General features: G+C 39.8%; 1 pseudogene across 1 annotated transcript in view; it reads left to right on the top strand.

Moving 5' to 3' along the window:
- LOC309714579 (outer dynein arm-docking complex subunit 2-like) overlaps window positions 1-21,899 on the top strand; it is a 35,055-nt pseudogene extending 13,156 nt beyond the window's left edge. The window contains exons 6-11 of the transcript in view: window positions 492-610; window positions 8,222-8,360; window positions 9,060-9,258; window positions 10,305-10,399; window positions 20,681-20,718; window positions 21,752-21,899. The product of the transcript in view is annotated as an outer dynein arm-docking complex subunit 2-like (transcript). The remainder of the gene's footprint in view (window positions 1-491; window positions 611-8,221; window positions 8,361-9,059; window positions 9,259-10,304; window positions 10,400-20,680; window positions 20,719-21,751) is intronic.
- Window positions 21,900-23,191: the final 1,292 nt, after the last annotated feature.

Below are 23,191 nucleotides of genomic sequence, written 5' to 3' on the forward strand. Positions count from 1 at the left end.
GGAAGGTCTTGTTCAGTGTTTATCATACTGTGTAGTGGAAAAAACCCCATCTATCAGCCAGCCCCGTCTGATAATACGCTCCCCTGGAAATGCTATTTGCATGTACCTGGGAACTGCCTCTCAGTGGGCCCATTTGAATGTGTACCAGATTTCATTGCTCTACAGTGCCGTATTTTCATGATACATTCATCCAAGTGGCCCATGCAGCTTTAAAACACCATCTGCATTTCTGTTTGCATCAGTATACAGCAAGAACTTTGACTCTGTATGATAACGGCTCCATTCCCCTCATGATATTGACTCCAATTTTATTTTCCTGCTACTTAAATTCTGTGAAGACTTGAATTTCGGTCTTTAATGGATCTTCTTGTGTGGGATAACCAGCTTTATTTCCTGCTTAAAACACCAGACAAGAGATTTTATGATCTTATATTCCATCCCTCTATTTATCTCTATTGTCTGTCCCAAACGTTTGGTGTTGTAATCTTTAGTCCAAAGCTGGAACTTTCCAGTGAGAGCTCCACTGAGAGTGAAGAGGAAGAGGAGACTAACACAGACCTGCCCTATGAATACTGGCAAGTCCAGTATTCAACTGGTCAAGTATCTCAAGGTATGAGAAGTTCACTCTGCACAACAGTGTTTCCTTCCTCTCATGGATTTCATCCAAAAACAGTGAATTGAACTGAGCCACAGACATACTAGATCTTTTCCTGCTGTCTGTACAAGAATCTTGATGTTGACCTGAATCAGCATACAAATTTCCACAAACTCTCCACAATTGCATTTCAAGGAAAATAATATTTAGCCATGGATGTGCACCAGAACTTATAATGGGATATTTTCCTTTCACATAATTCCACCTGTCTGTTTTGTTCAATCACATCAAGGCACACTCAGCGACAAAAGGGATGTCAGATGAAATGAAGTGTAGGTCTCTCCCATTTAAAATGGTGCTTTGCAGGGAGATGTTTATTGAAGTGGTAGACTCGGCTCGTGGATTCCTGGTTTCTGACACAGGCCTGTTTGGTTGCACATGCGAGCCAAGTGCACAGGGGGAAAGAGCTGTCTGACGGCAGCAGCTGCATGCATCGTTTGCCCACACCGCAGAAGCATAAAAATGAAATGCACTCGTGATAGGTCTGACGGGGCATATGGTGAATATTAATGTGTCAAAACATGGAAGGAAAAGAAAAAGAGGACAGAATGACAATGGCCCAGACTGGCTGTGAATACCTCCGACCGCTTGACTTGAGCAATTACCCTGCCTCACTCAGTGGGCCCAGTTATCTGTTTATGTGCACAGCATCATTCAGACAGATGATATTCAAGGAACGTATTTTGCTGCATGCCTGTCCTTTGGTATTTAGCCGTAACAATACCTCAAATGCTGTTTCAGTTGAAAGAAAATGAGTGTTATTTCAGTGTGTAACATTAGTCTAGATTTCATATTTTTACACAGTGTGGGATTTCCTGATGTTGCTGATTTGGCTTCCGAAGCACATAGCGTGGTGCTAAATAAGATCATTCACAGTGCAAGTAAAACTTTTATAGAAAACACTGCCATAAAGTACAAGCCCTGGTGAATATTTTTAGCTTAGCTAAACAGAATATAATGGAAGGAAATTCCCACTCTAAAAGCAGGCTGTTGCTCCGTTCCAGAAAAAAGAAAAAAAAAGATGTAAACGATACGAAATTCAGATTTAAAAAAAGAAAAACAAAAAACTCTCTGGTTTTTAGATTTTGTGCTTTTCAGTGGGATTGTGGCACGAGCTTTAGGGTTGTGTGTGCAATCCTGCTTCAATACAATGCAACAATGCCGTAACCAACATGTCCCAGCTTTCTATCTGTCTGGACGCCACACAGCACAGTTATTTATGGGGTTTGTCTAGTCGTCATTTTATAATATCATTACCATCAGACACTGAAAGCTACCATGAGCCAAGTTAAATATCTGTTTTATTTTAGGAGGAGATCTTTTTTCTCCTTCTCCTTCGCACTATAGACAGCCATTTGTACTCTAGGATGTTTAACACGTTCATAAAGTGACACATGGATGTTCTGTTTTGTGTTTTAATGATATTTATGTAAGAATATTTGCCGACGTGTTTGTTTTTGTACCCGCATAACGGTGACCTGTGGCTATGCTATGGTAACATGATTGTAAGTGTGTATAGATGAAAACTTTAATTTACGCTCCTTATTCATTAGTTGTAAACTACCTGTATCATAATGTGTTTATGCTTATAAAGGCTGTGCATGCTAGGACAAGAATTCTGCGAATTATTATAAACGCACAGGCTATGGAAAAAATGCAGAGGAGTCAAAAGAAGAGCTGCTTTACTTATCGGGACTAAGCAATGTTAAACAAATACAAATACACTAGCTGCTATCAGTGATGTTAGACATGTGGCTTTCTAAACACAAAACAACAACAAAACAAACACACTCTCACAAAATATTTTGTCTCATGTAAAATATGTTACCAGTTCACACATAAACTTTGTGCTGTAAAGATTTTAATAATTGTCATTTTAAAACAAGAAAATTTGCTTTTTCGTTTTTTCTTAACTAAATGTTTTTTGTCATCAGATTTTTAAAGTTTCTAAGGTGTCACTGTTAGAGCAGACTTTCTCCTTAGCTTTAAAATACATCACATCACACACACACACACACACACGCACACACACACACACACAACATTGTGCTCAGCCCTCATTATGGTTTCTCCCCCTCTGCTGGGCAGTCCCAGTACTACCAGCACTACTGCCCTGTGCTCCTCTAATGACGGCCGTCCTGCTAATGGCTGCACTGAAATTCATCTCCAGTGTGCAAAATCCCAATGTCATGTCATTTTCTCAACAGCAGTGAATTTGGAGTTAATTATGTTGTACTGTGAATAATTATCTGTTCCTGATGCTGCTTTTAATAACTGCAGCACTCAGTTAAAACAATTGTGCTTTTAGTGCCTGTAATGCATTTATAGCATGCCTAATGTGGAGATTTATTTTTACAAAAAACATTGCATTGGTTCCTGAGTCAAGCAACTGTTCAGCTCAACTGGGCAAAGACCCGAGTCTTTGCAACCCAAAGACCCGAGTCTTTGCAACCCAAAGACCCGAGTCTTTGGGTTGCAAAGACTCGAGTCTTTGCCCAACATGTACTGTGCTCATTTTATGACTGCCAACCCTATTAAGTGATCAGGTTTAATATTACAGGAGATCAAATATGAGTCAAGAAACAACGTGTAATCAGTCATTCTGTCCTTTTAGTACTCTTCCCATGAAAGGGATGGGTTTGTTCTCTCTATGTCTGCTGTAGACTGCACAGAGGTATGAAAACTGCTAAGTCTGAATCATTTTGTGTTACAATAATTGGTATGAAACACTCTGAGTGGCCCAAGTCCCCCTGTCTCCAATCAGGCATTGCTGAAACATTCCTATGTATTTGAGCACCATGCTTAATATGCATGTTAACCCCTGCTGAAAGGAAATATCCCACTGAGCCACACACACACACACACACACACACACACACTAATACACAAACATACACACATACACAAAATGTCTAAATGCCTGAGGTCAACAGGCTATCATTGACAGCACTGTTAACCCCATCCCAGCTCCCACATACTCAGTGCTGTGATTTATAGACCGAGAGAGGCTCAGCCAGGGCAGTCTGTGTCTGCAGTATCTAGTCTGCTGCTCCAGAGGAAACCAGACTAGAATAAGACCTCCATTCAGTACTGTGGAGGCTGCAGCTATTTAGTAGCTCAAGGCCGAGACACCTGCAGTAAAGGAAGAGAAAAAATGTGTAAAGCATCTTTATGTGGCTGATATCAAGTTCACCATTGGAGCTTGTGAATGCAATTGGATCCTCTACTGCTTAATCCCTTCTTAACCCATTTTCTACTGCAATTCATCAGACATTATTATTATTATTACAATTATTGCTATATGATTATTAATGAAGCTTATTAATTACATGGTGACAAATCCAAAGTGTTCTTAATAGGAAAGTGGTTGGGATGTATCTGTCCCTGGTATTTTAATACATTAACTAAGCTGTACAGTATATGTAGTATGAATTTATTTGTATTATGATTTTTTTTTAATGATTTTTCCCTAGCCTCACTGTATGGCTTTAAACAACTCAATGTCAAGGCAAGTTCATTGCCAGGTTGACCAAAGAGCTGTGCAAACTAAAAAAGGCACTTTTTTCTTTCTTTTCCATAATTAATGCAGCTAAAAGGATTCACAGTAATGATACTATCAGAAGTAATTCACATGATATCGTGCTTTGATAAAGTGTTTGCCGCTCTCTGAGTTTTTTTTTTTTTTGGGGGGGGGGGGGGGGATTTTATTTTATTCTTTGCATATTTGCATATTACAAACACGTAACCTGTCTAAATACAAAATACAGTTTTTAAATAAAGATTTAATTTATTAAGGGAAAAAAAAGTTTAAAGGGACCCAGGCCTATCTGACAAAGTATTTCACACAACATTGCTGTAAGAGTGCATTGATGACTAATACAAAAAAAACAAAAAAAAAACCAGAACGGCATGTGAAAAACTTCAGGCCTCACTGGTTTCAGTCAAGATCAGCATTCATGATTCAGCAAAGACAAAGACACTGGGCAAAATGTTCCAAGCCAAAACAGCTGAAAGGCTCATCTCACATTTAACAAAAACATCTTGAGACTTCTGGGAAAATATTCTGTGGTCTGATCAGACAGAACTTTTTGAATGGTTTATGTCCCGTGACATGTGGCATAAAACTAACAGCACTTCATAAAAACTGCATCATACCAACATTCAAACATGGAAGTGGTAGCATGATAGTCTGGGGCTGCTTTGCTGCTTCAGGACCTGTACAATTTTACGCTATTGATGGAACCATGAATTCTCCTCTCTACCAGAAAATTATGAAGGAAAACGTTGGATCATCGGTTTGTGTCTCAAAGCTCAAGAGAATTTGGGTTATGCAGCCGAACAATGACCCAACAATACACCCGCAAGTCCATCTCTGAATGGCTCAAAACACAAATTGAAGGTTTTGGAGTGGTCCAATCCAGACTTGAATCCAATTGAAATGCTTTGGCATAGCCGTAAACAGGTCGTTCATGCCTGAAAACTCTACATGACTGAATTAAATCTAGTCTGCAAAGAAGAGTGGACCAAAATTCCTCCACAGCGATGTGAAAGACTTGCCGGTTTGCCATTTATCACAAATGTTTGATTGCAGTTCTTACTGCCAAGGGTGGCACAACCTCTTGTTAGTATTAGATGTTGATTACTTACATAATGCCAGGTAGGTTTGGATAGCTTTTTTCTCTTTATAAATGAAATCATCATTTAAAAACTGCAATTTTGTGTTTACTCAAAGGCTCAGTCCTTAAAGAAGTTAAATAACTATTTGTAGCAAAGCAGCTGAGAAACATGCACAATGTTATTTCAGTCTGGTAATCACATAGAGGCAGTCCACCAAATCATTAAGCACTTAAAGTAACATTATTCAGTATAGACACTGGAAAATCACCCTTCCACAACACAAACTGTTTTGGAATTCATACAACCTCTCCCATTATTATGCAGACTCAGCACAGAGCATCATGTAAACAGATTTGTAGTCGGACACATCAATGTAGTGGCAGCCAGCCTCTTTGAGCCATGTTCAGAGTGGTAGGAATCCTATAAAATGATAGCATCCATATCAATATGCTATATTTAGAAGAAGTATAAGTAAAAATATAATGTTATAATAATTTTTATAAGAGAAAGTTGACCACAGGACAACACACTTCTTACATTTGTGAAATCCTCATCATCAATGAATGTGGGTAAAATGGAAGCTACAGCTTTATAATTTTAAATAAGCACCACTGATGTGTGTCATGAAATTACCTCAGCATCTTCTTTCTGCAGCAACAATGAAAGTTATTAGGGTAATGATAAAAGATGCTGCTAAAACACCAACACCTTTTGTGTGAGAGACTTTAACATGATATCAATCTATCCTGTACTGTCGTTAATAGGAAAATTAGGAACGTCTAACATTTGAAGATAATTACAGAAAATAATACTAAAATAAACTATTGTTAATACTCTTAATAGTTATCTTTAGGGGTGCTCTGATAAAAAAAAAAAAAAAAAGGGTCTTAAATTGCCTATGGCTTCTAGTCTTTGATATTAAAGACCTTTGCAGCCTACTGGTGAATCATGTAGCAGAATTTGCGTGACGGCTGTTGTTACACATTGTTGACTCACTTGTCTTTGCCCCCTCCAAACATGCAAACACTCACCAGGCCTCATGAAACAGATATTAAACTTGCTGGAACTACTTTGAATTTCTTGTTCTGAGGTCGAATGGTGGTTGAATTTGTTCCATCTTGAGCATCTGCCTGTATCACGCTTGGAGAAAGTCAAAGATCTTTCACCATAAAAGATTGTCAGATGTTGTCGGTATTTTAAAGAATGTCGACAAAACTTCAAGACCAAAGCTACCAAGACTGAAAGCACATGATCTGTTTTTCTCCCAGCTATCACTCCTAAACACAGCTTTTTTTGTTGTTTTTACAAGGTACGAAACTCGCCCGCCAAACCCTTTGAAGAGTGAGAGTGAAGGAGACAAAGGAAGCAGTAGATCCACTGCTGTTAATGGACAAATGGTTCACATTTAGGCTCGCGTCATGATATGGGGAACACATGTGCCTGTTATCCTGCTGAGTACTGCTTTGTGAGCGAGATATGATCAAACACTACTTGAGACCATGCTATAGGCCTGACCAGATCAGCCAGCCCCTCCAACAGCTGCTTAAAACTCGCTGGCTGTTTTCTACATATATGGGTAGCTGTTAGCAGAACATGATAGATTCATGTCCTGTTTTTGCGTGAAATAACTCGTGAAGTCTCACAGTTGTTTGTGCAAAGTTTGCCTTGGAATCATAGAGGCAGCCTTGAAGTTACTATAGGAGAATCTATCAGTGCCATGTTTTAATCAGTGCAATAAAGGGAGCAATATTTGATGGTTCACTTGCCAGAATATTTTAGACTGGACGTTTCAGTGACATGCCTGACCCCCAACCCCAAGCCTCCCTGAGCCTGGTTCTGTCAGAGGTTTCTTTTGGTTAAAAGGGATTGTTTATTCCCACTCGGGCTCATCTGGCTGCTGGGGTTTTCTCTGCATTGTTGTAGGGTCTTTACCTTACAATATAAAGCGCCTTGAGGCAACTGTTGATGTGATTTGATGATATATAAATAAAGCTGAATTGAAATGAATGTCAAAGCTGAATAAAACTTTTGCATTTTTTGCTGTGAACACTCAATGTCATGATGGGAAACATTGTATGTGAACCAAGTTTGTTACATAACTGCATGTGATTCAGACTAAACACAGTCATAAACAAGCAAAAACACCACCACTGCCTGCATTTAACCATCACAAAGCAAGAACTGTAACGCTGGTATTTCAAGTGCTGTAATGCTGTCATCATCCATCCACAGCTAGGACATTATGTGGATTTATGTAAAGAGTATATGAAAAAACCAACAAAAACTAGTATTTGGACTCTAAATTTAAGGAAAAAACAATAAAATAAAATTAAGGTTCTGCAACTGCGGCGCATGACAGCATTTGACCACACATGCACTATTTTAAGTCCGTATTGTTTCTTTCTTCTTTTTTCTTTTTTTCTGTTTTTTGTGAACACATTGAAGTTAAGTGGCAATAAAATCTAATCAGTTCCATTTCCTCTCCCATATTTGTCGAGGGGCTTGAACTTAAATCAAAGACCAGACTTTCCTCCCTCAAACCACTTGTTGACTGAGTAGTGTTGTAGTTACTAAGTTGCTAATCACTGGTCTAAATTGATTTGTGTGTATATAGCAACTGACAAAACACACAACTTTTGAATTCTAACTTAAATTTAGTGTCAGGGTTTCAGTGTTAATACTGTCCTTTTTTGCATGAAACCAGAGCACCGTGCTCTTTGTTAGCAAATTATTTCATTCCATCAGTGTTAACCACGACAACGCTAAACACATACAGAACAAGACCATGGCATAAACAAAACAGCAGGAGTAGCATTATAAAGAGAAACAACACAATGAGTGTAAGAGGAAGGAGAAGTCCGAGGGAATGGAGGGAGGCTTTTCTTAATGTTCAGTTATTTCCTCCTCTCCTACTTTTTAATTCATTTGTGTTTGAAATTATTGTTTCAGGATGGTGACCAGACTGTTGACACTCTTTGTGCCATGATGGACTAATTTGATGCAGGAGTCATGCCAAATGGCTATCCAGGACACAGGTGGCCTTAAAGTCCTCCTTAACTTGCTGGATACAGATGAACACAAATGCAAAGTGAGTTGCCATGGCAAAGTTGGACCTGCATGGCCTGCTGGCATGAACAGAGCTGGCCATGTGTGCCAGCCTGTGTTTTAGTTTCAGAAACATGAGTGCAAGGTAGAAAGCATGCTGTTTAAAAAATGGGGTAGCAATTATTCTATAGCATTCCTAATGAGATGTGTGGGTTGGTGCTTTTCAACTGGGTTGTACTGCAACATTTTATCTACTTTTAGTGGAAATGAATATTTGGCTGCTTAAAAAGTTTCTCTGTCATAAAACAAATTTAATTTTTAACTATCCATCCATCCATCCATCCATTCGCTTCCGCTTATCCTTTTCGCTGGGGCGCTGGAGCCTATCCCAGCTGTCACCAGGCGAGAGGCGGGGTACACCCTGGACAGGTCGCCAGTCTGTCGCAGGGCCAACACACAGGGACAGACAACCATTCACACCTAGTGACAATTTGGATTATCCAATTAACCTATCCCCACAAACTGCATGTCTTTGGACGGTGGGAAGAAGCCGGAGTACCCGGAGGGAACCCATGCAAACACGGGGAGAACATGCAAACTCCACACAGAAAGACCCCGGCCTGACGGTGGAATTGAACTCAGGACCTTCTTGCTGTGCGGCAACAGTGCTAACCACTGTGCCACCGTGCTGCCTAACTTTTAACTAGTCATATTTAATATTAATGTGTGTTCTTGTGATTAGATTGGATCTCTAATCCATCGGGTTATTGTTGACATGAGAGGCGTGCAGAGCATAGTGAAGATCCTGGACTCACCAGTCAAGGAACTGAAGGCCTTAGCTGCCGAGACCATCGCTAACGTGGCCAAGTTCCGCAGAGCAAGAAGAAATGTCAGGTTATATGGTGGTATCAATAAACTGGTGAGTGTAAGCAGAGTAAAATGTAAGTTCAGAGTGTGACATGGCTCAAGCTCTACAATCCCATGGTGAGGAATGCAGCAGGAAAAAACACTGCAGATTTGAGCCTGATCTTTCTGTACTGGTAATAACGAAAAATGTCCAACAGTGGCAGATTTTCCTTGAAAACACAGGTCAGCTTATTTATGATGTAGTACTTTTTTGTACTAACTTCAGAAAACTTGGACACTTTTGTGAAAATATGTGTTTTATTCTGATGAAATCTATATATTAACATAGTTCAAAGGGTAAAAAAATTTTGTTGTTGTTTTAGCTTCCTTGAATCAAAGAATTATGTTCCCTTTTCACACAGTAAATGCCCGATAGTGGTCATCCAGTTTTTTTAAATTAGAAAGTGGGTGCTGGGTACCAGATAGAATGTCTTCTACATCCTCTAACCTGCATTTATGTTTGTTGATGGAGGGACCTTTGATTAAAGCCACCATGCCTTGTATATTTTCCTCAGCCCCAAATCGGATGTTCTCATGTGCAAGTTGCTCACGGAGGCAGATTAATTTCACGCTATGCCACAAGACCACCTTTGAACTGTGCAGTCCGTAATAGCTTTGCCTGGTCTGTCTTGCTGGCCAGGAACTATGGATTAGAACACAGAATGATGGCCATAAATGGTCACACTGGGCTTTTCAGACCTAACATCAACATCTATCCTGACAGTTTTCCACTCCTAGCATCTCTGGTGTTTTCATCCTCTCAGACCCAGTGGTAATAGAACTTTAATTACACCTGTAATCAGGGCCAAAAACTTGCTATTTCCATCTGGAACCATCAATTATTACCCAAATCTTGCAGACAAACTTTTCAGTTTAGTTCCTGAATTTATATCAGTCTCACTGAGTTTCTATGTAGAGATTTTACTCGGCTTTAACTGTCTATCTACATGTAAGTTTAGGGGCGTCTATATCTCCAATCAGGTGGACTGCCTTCCTAATTTAGCCAGCCTGATTCCCAACCAGGAGGACGATATAGAGGTGGCCTGTTGTGGGGCTTTAGCATTATGAACCATTTGTAAAGCTGGGGGTATCCCTCTGCTGGGACCCCAGCTCAAGTCTCCACTTCCGAAAATGCTTATTCCAGTGACTGGCAACCTACAGGAATATGCATCAGAGGTGAGAGGGGCCTATGATTGATAACAATTTGTCAAGTCATACTCTGCACAATAGTGTGATTCTATATTGAATTAACCATCTATTAAAAGTGTTAAAACATATACTGCAAAGGAAATGAGAAGGCTAACCATTTCCCTTGATTTTTTTATTGCACATACATTTATTGAAAGTCCAGAACCAACAATGAGCTGATCCTACTGACATGGATTCTATGCCCAGAGCTTAATGTTCCTAATCCCTTTATACTCCTGAGTTGCAGTGTCATCAAAAAATAATGTAAAGACCTAAGCTGCATGTGTGACGTTAACATTTAACAGAATCTCTGTACGACTCAAGTGCTCAATAATTTAGATGTGAACCAATGTGCCCCAAGTAAATCTGTCTGAATTTCACTTTGGACCAAAGTGCAGGTGTAATCATGACCTACTCTAGAAGAGGTTGTTTTTCTTTTGCAGTCAGTAGCAGTTCCACATCAAAAGCAATACTTTTGCTTCTTTGCCTGCCTATCATTAACTTGTATGGAGCATGGCATTGTTTGAACCTACCATCAGCAAACACTACTATAGCATCAGTCAGCTAACTTGGATGATGACATGCTGAGAATCTTCATAGTCCTGGCTTGCTGTAGAGACTAGGCCATCACTCTGGTATTAGCTGATTTGGGGGTAGTGCAGCAGGTGCAGCAACAAGCGCGACTCTGAAAACAAAACTTGGTGCATCTCCTGTAAATTCTGTTCTCCAGTGGTAGTTTGACAGAATTTCATCTGACATTGCGTTTGCTGTTTTGTTCATTGACTTTCTTTGAGATGATTGAACAGAGCACACAATAAGACACTTTATAAGAAAGAAAAGAAAAAGATAAAGATACAAACACACTCAATGTTCAGATTAAGTATGTATTAAGTGGTGAAATTGTCTGTCAGACGGACATGCTTCTGACATCAAGTACATCAGAAGCATGAGTCAGCAGCTTGTGTATAATAGCTCTGACTCCCGGAAGGAGAGCACAGATCTGGAATCTTCCATTTCTGTCTTTGCTTGAATTAGTAAGTGCAGGCAGTATTAAGAGACGATGATTCCATGATTGTTGGATACGGTCTTTCCATGAAGTTTTATTGATCCCCATCTAAACACATTTTTGAGACATATTAAAATACTCGGCTTTAAATAATAACTCCTGTCTGACAGGTTATTTCACAAGAAATCCCCGTTTTGTTTTTTATTTCATTAATTCTGCTTATATGTAAAGTTAATTGAAAAGTGCTCCCAGTGTGTGGTGGATGTTTCAAGTTTTCACATTACAATCAGATAAGGTGCCTTTTGGCACCTTAAAAGTTTAAACTATTGTGATTTCATTATGCTTGTACACTTTTCTTCTATTAAATGCTACACATCTAACAGTCTAGACAGTGAAACTAAAACAACCAGTGATATAAGATTAACAAATATATATGAGCTGAGCTGCGATAATGATAATAAAAGTCAAGATTAAGTTCAAAACTTAAGACCGGTGGTATCATTCATGGTTATGTGATCTGTTTATTTTTGTCTAACTACAGGAGAGCTACAGGACTGACATTCAGACTTTAGGCATGATCAAGGAAACCTAAGCAGTGACAACAATTAGTATGACTTTGACAAATCACTTGATGACCCTCAGTGGAAAAGCTGGTTGATAGCAGTAAACCATTGCATTATCCACATGTGCCCATTACTTTTGGATCATATGTTTGCCAGGAAGATGTTATTAACAGCAGTCTGTGAATACATCAATAGCAGCGATGGATATAGAGCACCAACTTGCGTGCATCAAGGATGTTATACCATCACCACATGTTATTTTTATGGGGGCTTTCACTCATTCACGACTAGCTGTGTCACTTTTTCCACTCGCATGCTGTTGTCATATCTCTCCTTTACTATTGTCTCTCCTTGAAGTCATTATTTGTATAAAATGTAAAGTTTTTGTATGGATTCTATCCGCTCTGATCTTTTATGCAAGTCTTTGCGTTTAGATTTCAGTCTTTTCCGCTGCTAACAAAGGATCAAGCGTGCGTGCTGATTTTATAGACATAAGTGATGTGTTGGTTAGGGCCTTTTAGAAATGAACCAAAAATGGGCATACTGAAAGAATCAGCTGCAGACTGACTTTCTCTGATTTTCTAATGTCAGTAGATGCAGGCTGACAGGGCCTTTAATCATTTGTCTTGATAGGCAGGGGTTTGTTTAATTGTCATCTAGCCTGGTTCCTATAGTAATGACATTTGTGCGATGGTTTTGGACTTGCACTTTAGTGTCAGATGATTTTTAAATCAGTAATTTTCCCTCTTAAATAAACAATGTCCTCAGAGCATGCCCTGGCAGCTCAACACATTTCCACTAGTACTCTCTTAAAAGAACAATTTAGTTTTATTTATTCTCTTAGTCACTGTGAGTGTGGGACTATAATATACAGCAAGCAGTGACTTAACACCTTGCTACCACATTAATCAATTCAGAATCAAGTCCTTTCAGTTTAGCAAAGGAGCTGATAAACTAGTCTGTTTTAATAATTGCTATGATAAAAAAAAAAAGTACTATACGAAGTTGAAGTCTTTTTCCAGAGGTAAGATTATGTGAAAATCCCTTTTTTCTTATGTGTAGTTCCGATTTCAGTGGAATTCTAAAAATAACAAGAAAAAGGGTTCAGTAGCACTCACAAGGCTTTCTGCACTTCATATATCATAACTGACACAATGATATCCTGCATTTAAAGTCTAGGTTAAGTCCTCCCAACTGAAACTGGAGTGTCTGCTGCCACACTGAGTTAGCATGAATACCTTCACTTGAAGCAAAACTACGAGAATATTATCCTTTTAGAACAAGATGGACAAATCAGTATCTCCTTAACACACACTTTATACTTAATGATAGAAGCATAACTGCTAAAGAGAGAAGTTCCCTCTTCATGGAACAAAATAAGGCTTTCAGCGGACGTCTTAGTCATTTCTAAACAAATAAGGCTTTAAAAAAACAACTAAAATTGGGAACCAGGCTAACTGCAGCTTGGCATGGTGATAAAACATCCTAACTGCCATGAGTAATGTGGCAGCTTAATACACTTGCTGCCAGTACAGGCTCTCTGCCATACTTAATGACTTGTCACACTGTTACTATGTAAAACAGTTATCCCGCTACTGATAATAACAATAATAGAAGTAATTATAATGATGCCATTAATCTTATGTAAAGCACATTTAGTGACACTTCATTTACAAACACTAAAAAACACTTTGGTTGCCCTCACTCTAAATTTAACATGTCACAAAGGTATCTTAGTAAGAGTATCAACAGGCCGTAATATGAATAGAGTTCTCTCATTTTGTGGTTTGGTTCCCGTGTGTGTTGTGTTATATTTTGTTTTTTGGATGACATGCACAGTTGGATATGAATGAAGGTGAAATTGGCCACCTCTTCGGGAGGAAACCAGCGTGATGCACAGCAAATGTTTTTAATGCCCACTTGAATCTGTAAGTGGATCTGTTTTTTCGTACTCTCTCAGGCTTATTTGAATCACTTAAAATGTCTAGGTCAGGCAAAAGCTTGGAATGAAGCGACAGAGCCATTACTGTCAAAAAGGAAAGGCTGTTAATGGTAACAGGGTTTTAGGGGCATTTGCTCATTTCAGAATCAATCAGAGGCTGAGTGGCGTACTGAAATGAAAATCATTTTGGAATATGTTTTGTTACAGCAATAATGAGAGGCAGAGTCTGTTTTCTTCTCTTTTCTTTCATTAAGTTCATAGTCAGAGGAAACAGAGCCTGTGGCCCACTGCAAACAACAGCACTCTTAGCTACTTTTTCATTAAGTCAGCTCCCTTTTGCCTCCTGGTTGTCTTGGTCTCGTCTGTGTTATGTCACCCTCTGTCTCTCTCTCTGCTCTCTGCGTCCCTTGTTCTCGATATTTAGTCAGTCTCGTCTCAGTGTTTCTTTCCCCATCTTCCTGTGCCTGAGCCATAAGCTTCCTGTTTTATTGTGACAGTCTCTTGTACTGTGTGCATTATGTTCAGTTCTATTTCCCTTTCTCGTTAGTCTGATTTGGTTCACCTGTGTTACCTTGTGTCTCCCTGATTGCCCATTGTGTTTATTTAAGCCCTCAGTTTACTTAGTTCTTTGTCACATTGTTGTTGGTCTTCCTGTCACTCTCTGTGTTCTGTTCGTAGTAATGCCCCAGTTTGTGTAGGATTCTAAGCATATGTAACTCAGCAATAAAGCTACACTCCAGTGCACGTCTGTCTCCAGAGTCTTGAGATGGGGTTCTCACGCCGTCTGCCACACACCTGGATACAACACTGTGACTGATGCTTTGCATGCTCTGGACAGTAGAGAATGAGGCAGGGAGGACTTGCAATCAAGACAAGGAGCAGCACTTATTAGCCATTTTCTTGATTAATGATGGATCAAAATGAAAGATGATTGATGTCCTGAAATATAATTAAATTCATAATGTAAGTGCGTTTGGAAAAAAGCCACATTGCCATAACCTCATGTTATTCATAGGAGTACCACGATGCCTGGGTCAAAGCTATATGTATGAGGAAAACCTTAGTAGAAAGCCTGCTTGGAAACACTGCAACATTATTTTGTGCAGATTTATGGATGCATCCAGATGTGGCTCCTTGAGTCTGTATGCTGAGGTGTTATGGACACACAAAAATCCTGTAAAAAGCCTCAACAAAAGGGTGAGGGAATAACTTTGCAATGGAAAGTCACAACTGCCAAGTTGCGGACTGTGTTTGCCAGAGCAGTAATGCTCGGGGTCAAGATTGTGGGGTTCGCTTCCAATTACTGACTACCCCTCCATCTTACCTCTGTTCCAGCCCTGTGATGAGCAGACCATAATTGCCTGGCTAAATGATTCTTCTCCTTACCTCACAGACACTCTATGCTCACCTAAGTCATTCAATGCTCTACAACATTTTTTTTTTAAAATAGATTGATTTATCTGTTAATTTCAATCTCAGCAGATAACTTTCTCTTTCTAAGTTCATCATTCCTGTAATATCTTACTTTCACTTCAGCCTGCCTAAAAACTCTATAAAACATCTATAAAGCACAATTTCATCTTTCTCCACTTGGTTAGACTTGGTCACTTGGTTATGACTAGAACAAATGAATGAAAACAGGAAAAGGCAAACAATCAATCATAAAAAAAGAAAATCTGCTCCACAGAAGCTCCACTGTGATTCCTGCGTCTTCAGATAAACTTCCAGTCCTTGCAGTAAAAGCCGCTTCGGGCAGTTTTGTGTAATGTTGCTCTTGCCATCATGTGATTACTTCAGCTGGGATTGGGTTAACAGAAACAGACACAGCCTACTGTTCATTTATCAAAAGCTATGTCTGTGATTACAAGACAATTCTACTGTAGTCAAGTGCAGAAGACACTTCAGCAATGGCACAGGAAAACCATTGTTTTTTGCTATGGTGAATTTCACTGAAGTTATCTTTGGCAGCTCTTCTGTTCATTAGCTGTGTTTTCACTTGCAGGAATAGGCTGTCTGTCAGTGGACCCTGACCAAAACCAAATGACCTTGGCCATCTACAATAGCTTACAGGCCACGATGCCAGCAACCGTAACTGTGAATAAAAACAGTCGTAGAACTTAACTGTACATCAGAGGTTTGTTGAGGTTTTTGCAACCGCATTATATCCCTTTTAAATGTTTACTATAGTTTACCACTCTATAGCAGTGGCAAACAGGAAAAATCACAGCAAAAGAGGGAGGAAGTGTTTCCAAGCCGCAGCAAAGCTTTGGTTATGCAAATAATGTACAAGGGACAACTGTGAGGAACCATGGGAAAGCTGTCTGTACTGCTGAGTTACAGTAAGATATAGGACGTAGTGTGGCTGAGAGCTCTTTATGTTGATTTAGTCAAAAACAGCAGTTACAAAGGAGCAAAGATGAGGTGGGTTGCAATGTGGTTTGCAGATGCAATTAAGCCTAGGCATGCATGCCTTGTGTGGGGTAACACTTTACTCAGTCCTTAAGGACCCCAAAGCACTTTACACTATATTCAGTCATTCACCCATTCACACACACACCTTCACGCACTGGCAATGGCAAGCTACGTTGTAGCCACAGCTGCCCTGGGGCGCACTGACCAGAGGTGTGGACTCGAGTCACATGACTTGGACTCGAGTCAGACTCGAGTCATTAATTTTATGACTTTAGACTTGACTTGAAAAAATGTTCTAAGACTTGTGACTTGACTTGGACTTTTACACCAATGACTTGGGACTTGAATTGGACTTGAACCGGTTTACTTGAAAAGACTTGATATTTTACCCCAAATATAAAATTTAACATGCATATTATATAGAGATTGAAAATGTGAGGTCATTCACGGGTAGAACCGCAAAGGATTCTGGGAACTCGTGGCAAGCGGTACTAGCGCACGCAGGCTTTCAATTAAAATCAGTTATACAGCGATAAAAAGAAACACAAGAAGCTGTTGTATTATTAACTGCAATAGCCGGTCGCATGACAGCCACGGGAAGCCGACGGGTAAAGAGATCGGTTGTTATCGGATTACGTCGTTGAAGAGAAATTGTTCAAGCCGTGTTTCCGAAGTAACAAAGACGCGACGGATGGCCTGGATTGCAGCCATTCAAAGACCAAATATAACGTCCCAGAACACTCCAGCTCACAGGTTAGTCTGCTCCAAGCATTTACACGAAGGTCAGTGTTTTTTAGTAGTTAATACGTCATTTTCATAACATAATTAGTGATATAGGTTACAAGCAAGTCTGGCGCTGAACAGAAATTGTCGCGCTATGCTCCTTTATTTATTGTGCATAAATAGTGAATTGTCCTGACACAATATTGTGTTTCGCTTCTGTTATTATGGTACATTGACAAAAACATATACTTTTATTCACAGGATAAAACAGTTGTTTTGTATCACTAATTGCCCAGTACGATTACAGCATACAATATTGTTGTCACTGCTACATTTCTGTGATGGGTACCAGAAATTATTTCCACTACTAATTAATTACCGTTGAGCTCAAAGGTCCTATTAATAAACAGTTAACGAATGTGTATTTATGACGACAATTTGTGAGACTGGTAAACTTATGATACGTACGATGGTCTTTACTTTCTACACGGTGCATTTCAAGGTCCTGTACCCATCCGTCGGTAAACTGTACCTGGGCTTGTTGCAGTGACCTGAAGTTACTAAACTTCATGAGTGTATGCACTCACTCCAAGAACCGTATGATTATAAATATGCATATAAATATGCTAAGATGAGATAGCTGACTTCATCTAACTAGCAAATGTTTTCCAGGCTACGTTGGTGATACAGTTTTTTTAATGTGTATGATATTTTTGTCATGTGATTTTAAAGCCGGTCCTACAACCGCATCCAAGAATAACATGCAGCTTATCTCAGAACTGTCGGTGAAAATTATTCTTGGAGCTAGGTTTAATTGAGCTGCATTTTAAAGAGGTGCAATTTCACAATTTGTGTATATTTTCTAAGTTCACTATTTTGTCATGTGTTGAGAAAAACACAGATTTTAAAATTACATGGTCTAATATTTACATTTAGCATAACTGCAACATGCTTTTTTCGTTTTTTTTTTTAAAGACTCGAAAGGACTTGAAATTCTAAGTTTCAGACTTGTGACTTGACTCGGACTTTTACACCAGTGACTTGAGACTCGACTCTGACTTGCCTGACATTACTTGAGACTTGACTTGAGACTTGAGGATAAAGACTTGAGACTTGCAAAACAATGACTTGGTCCCACCTCTGGCACTGACAGAGGCGAGGCTGCCGGGCACTGGCGCCACCAGGCCCTCTGACCACCACCAGTAGGCAAACATGGGGTTAGTATCTTGCCCAAGGATATTTGGCATGCAGCCAGGAGGCAGCGTGGGATCGAACTACCAATCTTCTGATTAGTGGCTGAGCTGCTCTGCCACCTGAGCTACAGCCACCCCGTTGGTTAAACCACTTCACACTGTGGTCTAGAAATTTCTCAGCAACTATTAAACGTATTAGAAGGTGATTGAAGAATCAAGCCTGTCAAATAAAGTGAAGTAGTCTAAAAAATCTAAAAAAAACCCAACAACAACACATCATGCCACCATCCAAAGAAACTCATAACAACCAACAGAACAGAGAAGATGATAGTGTAATGTCAGGGCCTGCTTTGCTCCTTCAGCACCTGGGCGACTTGCTATACTCAGTGAAACCATGAATTCTGCTCCCTATCAGAAAATCGTTAAGGAGAATGTCTGGCCATGATTTCATTCCCGAAGCTTAAGCACAATTGGATCATGCACCAGCACAGATTAAAATTTTACTCTTGAGATGTCTGAGGAAGGAGTACCCAGCTTTAGAAATACTCATTGGGTCCGAAGGAAGCCTGCAACCCTTATTAAAAGATATTTAAGTTTGCTTTTTTGCATGATTACATTTCATCAAATCTTGGCTGCTGGCATTACCCAATACTGCAACTCTGATTTACGTCCTCCTACAGTCAAGCGCTGCTCTGTCACTGCAGAACCACAGTTTCTCTTTGTCACTGCAGCTGACCATCTGCTCATTGCTGCTCCAACTCAGACCTGTTTCACCACAGCTGCTGCTTGTCAACCACAAAGGAGAAAAAGAGAAAAAGACATGGCTCTTGGCAGAGAAAACAAGGTCCCCAATACGTGACTTCGATAACATCACATGAACTGGTCTTCCTTTTTATCTTAAGGGTGATGCCATGTTTTAAACATGACATACTGATTTATGCATCCACTTTAGGCAATCTCACCAGCCACTGTGATTGGTTAGGATAATATGTTGTAAGGCTATGTCTCTCTCTGTACATCCAATTAGCTAACATGATCTTTAAAGTTTGCAGTATAATTTACAGACAAGACAAACAGCCTCATATGAGGTGTCTCTTTTTTTTTTTGTTTTTTTTTTTTGTTTTTTTTTTTTTGTTTTTTTTTAGAGGTGTCTCTTAAAATGTGATATGTCTGACTCACTGTTATTACTAAATTAGGTCCAAACATACATATTCCCAACCTTGCATTGATGTCATACGGTTTTACAAAAGAATGACATCAAGTCTAGGATCTAAACACGGTATCATTAACTGGTCATGCATTGATGCTTCAAGAAATCTCCTGTTTTTAAAATTTGTAATTATGCAGGTAGGTTACCCTTTTATCCCCGGCTTAATGACAGATTTTAAAAGCTTTGTTTATTGTACCTGCTGTGTTAAATATGGTTGCGGTTTAATTCCTAGTGTTTTACTATAGGCCTGCGGTCACTGTTAGGAGCTGAGCTGGTCAGACTAACATACCTAAACCCTGCCCTGTCCAAGACTACATGAGTGAGAAAACACAGTGAAGCAGAGGCCAGAGCACTCTTTATTCTCTGCTCATTTAACCTCACCCTCAATACCGCCGAGCTTTGCGGAGCTTCCATCTGTACCTCATTGCTTTTACGAGGCTGTTAAGGACTACAATACCCGTCTTAATTAGCAGTGGACACAAATGCAGCCTAATGTCAGAATTCCCATTGTTAGTTGGCTGTTAATGCTGTTGTGTGAACCTATTACATTTGTTTGGAGTCAAAAACCAAGGAGCTCAATAAAAAATTGTCAGCACGATAAAATATAGCCAGTTACTGTGGTAAGTCTCACACAATGGGGAAAAATGTGTTACATTTGTTCATCACGCTCTCCATGTTTTCTCACGATGATCATATTTAGGCCAAAGTGTGGAACCTTTCTGCCTTCACACTTAGCTGTAAACAGACATTTCTTTATTTCAGCAGCCACCTTTTTATGTTCTGCAGCTATAGTTTATTTTGAGACGTGTGAATGTGTACGGCAGTTTGCTGAGCAATTAACATAACTCACATTTGGCCATTTCTTGCTTCAACCCAACACAGCTAGCACTGTTTTTCAGATTACCAATGATAAACAGTGTTTGGCTAGCTAACACTTACGATGATATATGAATGATACCACACAGTTAGCTACAACAATCCTGTCAGTTAACATGAATTCATTATAACTAAAGAAACTTTTTCTCTAAACCCCCCTTTGGTTGATCATCACAATCATTTTCTCATCATCATTGTCGTTTAGGTCATCCATAACTACAGAAGACCCAGAACAAACATTGATTACTTTCAAGTTTTCCATGAAATACTCACATGTTTGTTTTCATTCTCAACCAGTAGGCAATGTGTGGTTAATGACATAACACTTCCTGAATCTTGTGTAGCTACAAGAGCGAACACACGTTGTTTTAATGCCTCCAAGGTTTGTGGTCTTCTCCTCTAATCCATCACTGTCGGCTGCAACTTCATTGCTAATCTATTTCATACCTGCTTCATGGGAAGACGGAGCAGTTTTGGCGGTCGATATGACGCTTCACTTTTGTTTTGGGGCCGGATTTAAGAGGCCCAGCAGACTCGAATCTGATGTTATGATCCCTCTAGACTGATTTATGTGCAAACGGAAGACAGATGGCGCAAGGGACGTCCCTGATGAGTGTTCACTCGTTGCCAGTCACGGAGATACTGTGATTAGGGAGTGTTTAAGTAATTATGACAACATTCAATGTCGGCCTTGTTGGTGGAAGCACACATGGGGAACACGTTACATGTTATTTATACCAGACAACGGGTGCACTGTGGCGTAATTCTTTGAGTTCTCAGACCTTGACTGCAGTTTTGAAAACAGGCATGTATACTACATGAAATACAGCTCACGCTTAAGTAAACTTCACTCAGACTGAATGAAATATAGAACGACCTGTCTCTGGCTCTGTTTGATTTGGAAAGTGCTCCTCTTTTTGGTTCTGGTTTAAAAACAAGCCACCAATGTAAAGTGTAAATTTGTCTCGGGTTCTATTTATAAATCCATGTATGAAACACTACACATAGATGTATGTGAGTTAACCTCTGGCCCTAGCATCACTGATCTTTTTCCATGGAGAATGACTTGAGTGAGCACACAGTAGAAGGGTTTCAGACCCTGGAAAGAAACCTAGATAAACTGAAGGCAAGTTGCGATGAAAAGCCACTGCTGAAATCGATTGACGCTTTGATCCTGTTTGGTTGTATTTGGATTGAGCCTGGTGCTGGCTGGGCTGATACAGCAGGGGCTCTGAGAAATAAACATGATTAAAAAGATATTATCATATATCTTTCAAGCAGAGAATTAGCTTTAGTGAAAGATCTAAATGAAATCACAATGTAACACTTTTTAAGATTTTCTATATTTGCTTGTTCATTCTTTTCTTTCATTCCCTCTTTTCTCACAACACTTTCATGTCTTTCTCTTTCTTCAGAATCATTGACCAGCTTGATGGAATCCGTCTGGTGTGGTCGCTGCTAAAAAACCCCAGTGCAGATGTTCAGTCTAGTGCTGCTTGGGCTCTTTGTGCGTTGAGAATGCAGAAATACAGTGAAGTGCATATTTCTTATAGTTATCCGTGACTTAAAGTTAATTGGCCTTCTGCCTCTGTCCTGTTCCTGCGAAGTGAGGCACATCACCAGCACATATTTATCCTGTAAATCAAAGAGTTCTGCAGTGTTCGTGTCATTTCAGAAGGGTTATCCTTCTCACAAAACAGAAGCCATCTTATATCATCAAGCTTGTCTCCTAAGCCCTTCCTTCAACCTGCTGCTGCTGGGAGGTTAGCAGGGGCAGAGCTGTGTCAGAAGAGGCTTACATGAACCTTGGACTAATATGAAGCAGAGAAGCTTCCTTGGCACAAAGGGATTGGTGAATTAGGAAGCAGGCGGGGAGAAAGACTGAGTAATATCCTGTGGCATGGCTTCTGATTTCCCAGCTGAAAATCTTCCCTTATCATGCTACTAGCTCCAGAGGCACACAATCCACTACATGGTTTTGAATGTTGTTCATATATGTTTAGATAGAACCATGCACAGAATAGGAATACATAATAGTTTTTAAACAGGACATGTTTCTTATAGAATATACAGCTGTAGCCACTGCGTGATGCACCTATTACAATAGCATAGCTTCTCCAGGGCTCTCCAGAGCTTTCACGAACTGAAAATATTTGGTGCATTAGTGTCACAAAGAAGACCCAGGGCTGTTGAGCTGCTGTATTGTACAAGAATGGGACATGGGAAAAGGTCAGTAATGGGTGCCCCCCCATAAGAAAAAAAAAGAGAGGATGCTACACAGCGGTAAACATTGCTCCGTTTACCAGGTTTTCTGAGATGTGTTGCTGCCATCCAATTCAATCTAGGTTTTTTTAAGTTATAATGAGCATCTTTATGCTGTTGTTTGAGGTCTTTAGCTTACTATTACAAATCAGTGTCGTCAATCAACCTTAATTTGGGTTACATATCATCTGGTCTTTGATCTCCTGAGCAGCTGTATTGTTTCCAGCCACACCTAAAGTTGTTCTATTAGATTATAGCAGTGATTAAAAGTAAACAGCATGTCAGTAGAACTGTCTGGTTAAGTTTAAACATACTGGACCCAGGCAGGTGTCTTCGGGGGGGGGGGGGGGGAATCTTTTTCTAGTGGGAATTTTTCTGGCCTAGAAGTGTACGCATGGCAGCCATGTGGAGGGTGAGGGGGAACTGCAGACCCACCGTTGAGTGCTAACAAAGTTTGACAATGTTTGTCTGGATGTCAGTGTGCCAGTTTTTAGGGAAATTCATGAACATGCTTTTTGGGTGATTTTCCTGGGACAGGAGCAATGAGAAGAGCTAAATAGCGCTCTTTACCCATTGACATGGGAAACCTGATA

The sequence above is a fragment of the Aulonocara stuartgranti genome, assembly GCF_965226115.1.
Source record: "Aulonocara stuartgranti genome assembly, chromosome: 9".
Lineage (NCBI taxonomy): Eukaryota > Metazoa > Chordata > Actinopteri > Cichliformes > Cichlidae > Aulonocara > Aulonocara stuartgranti.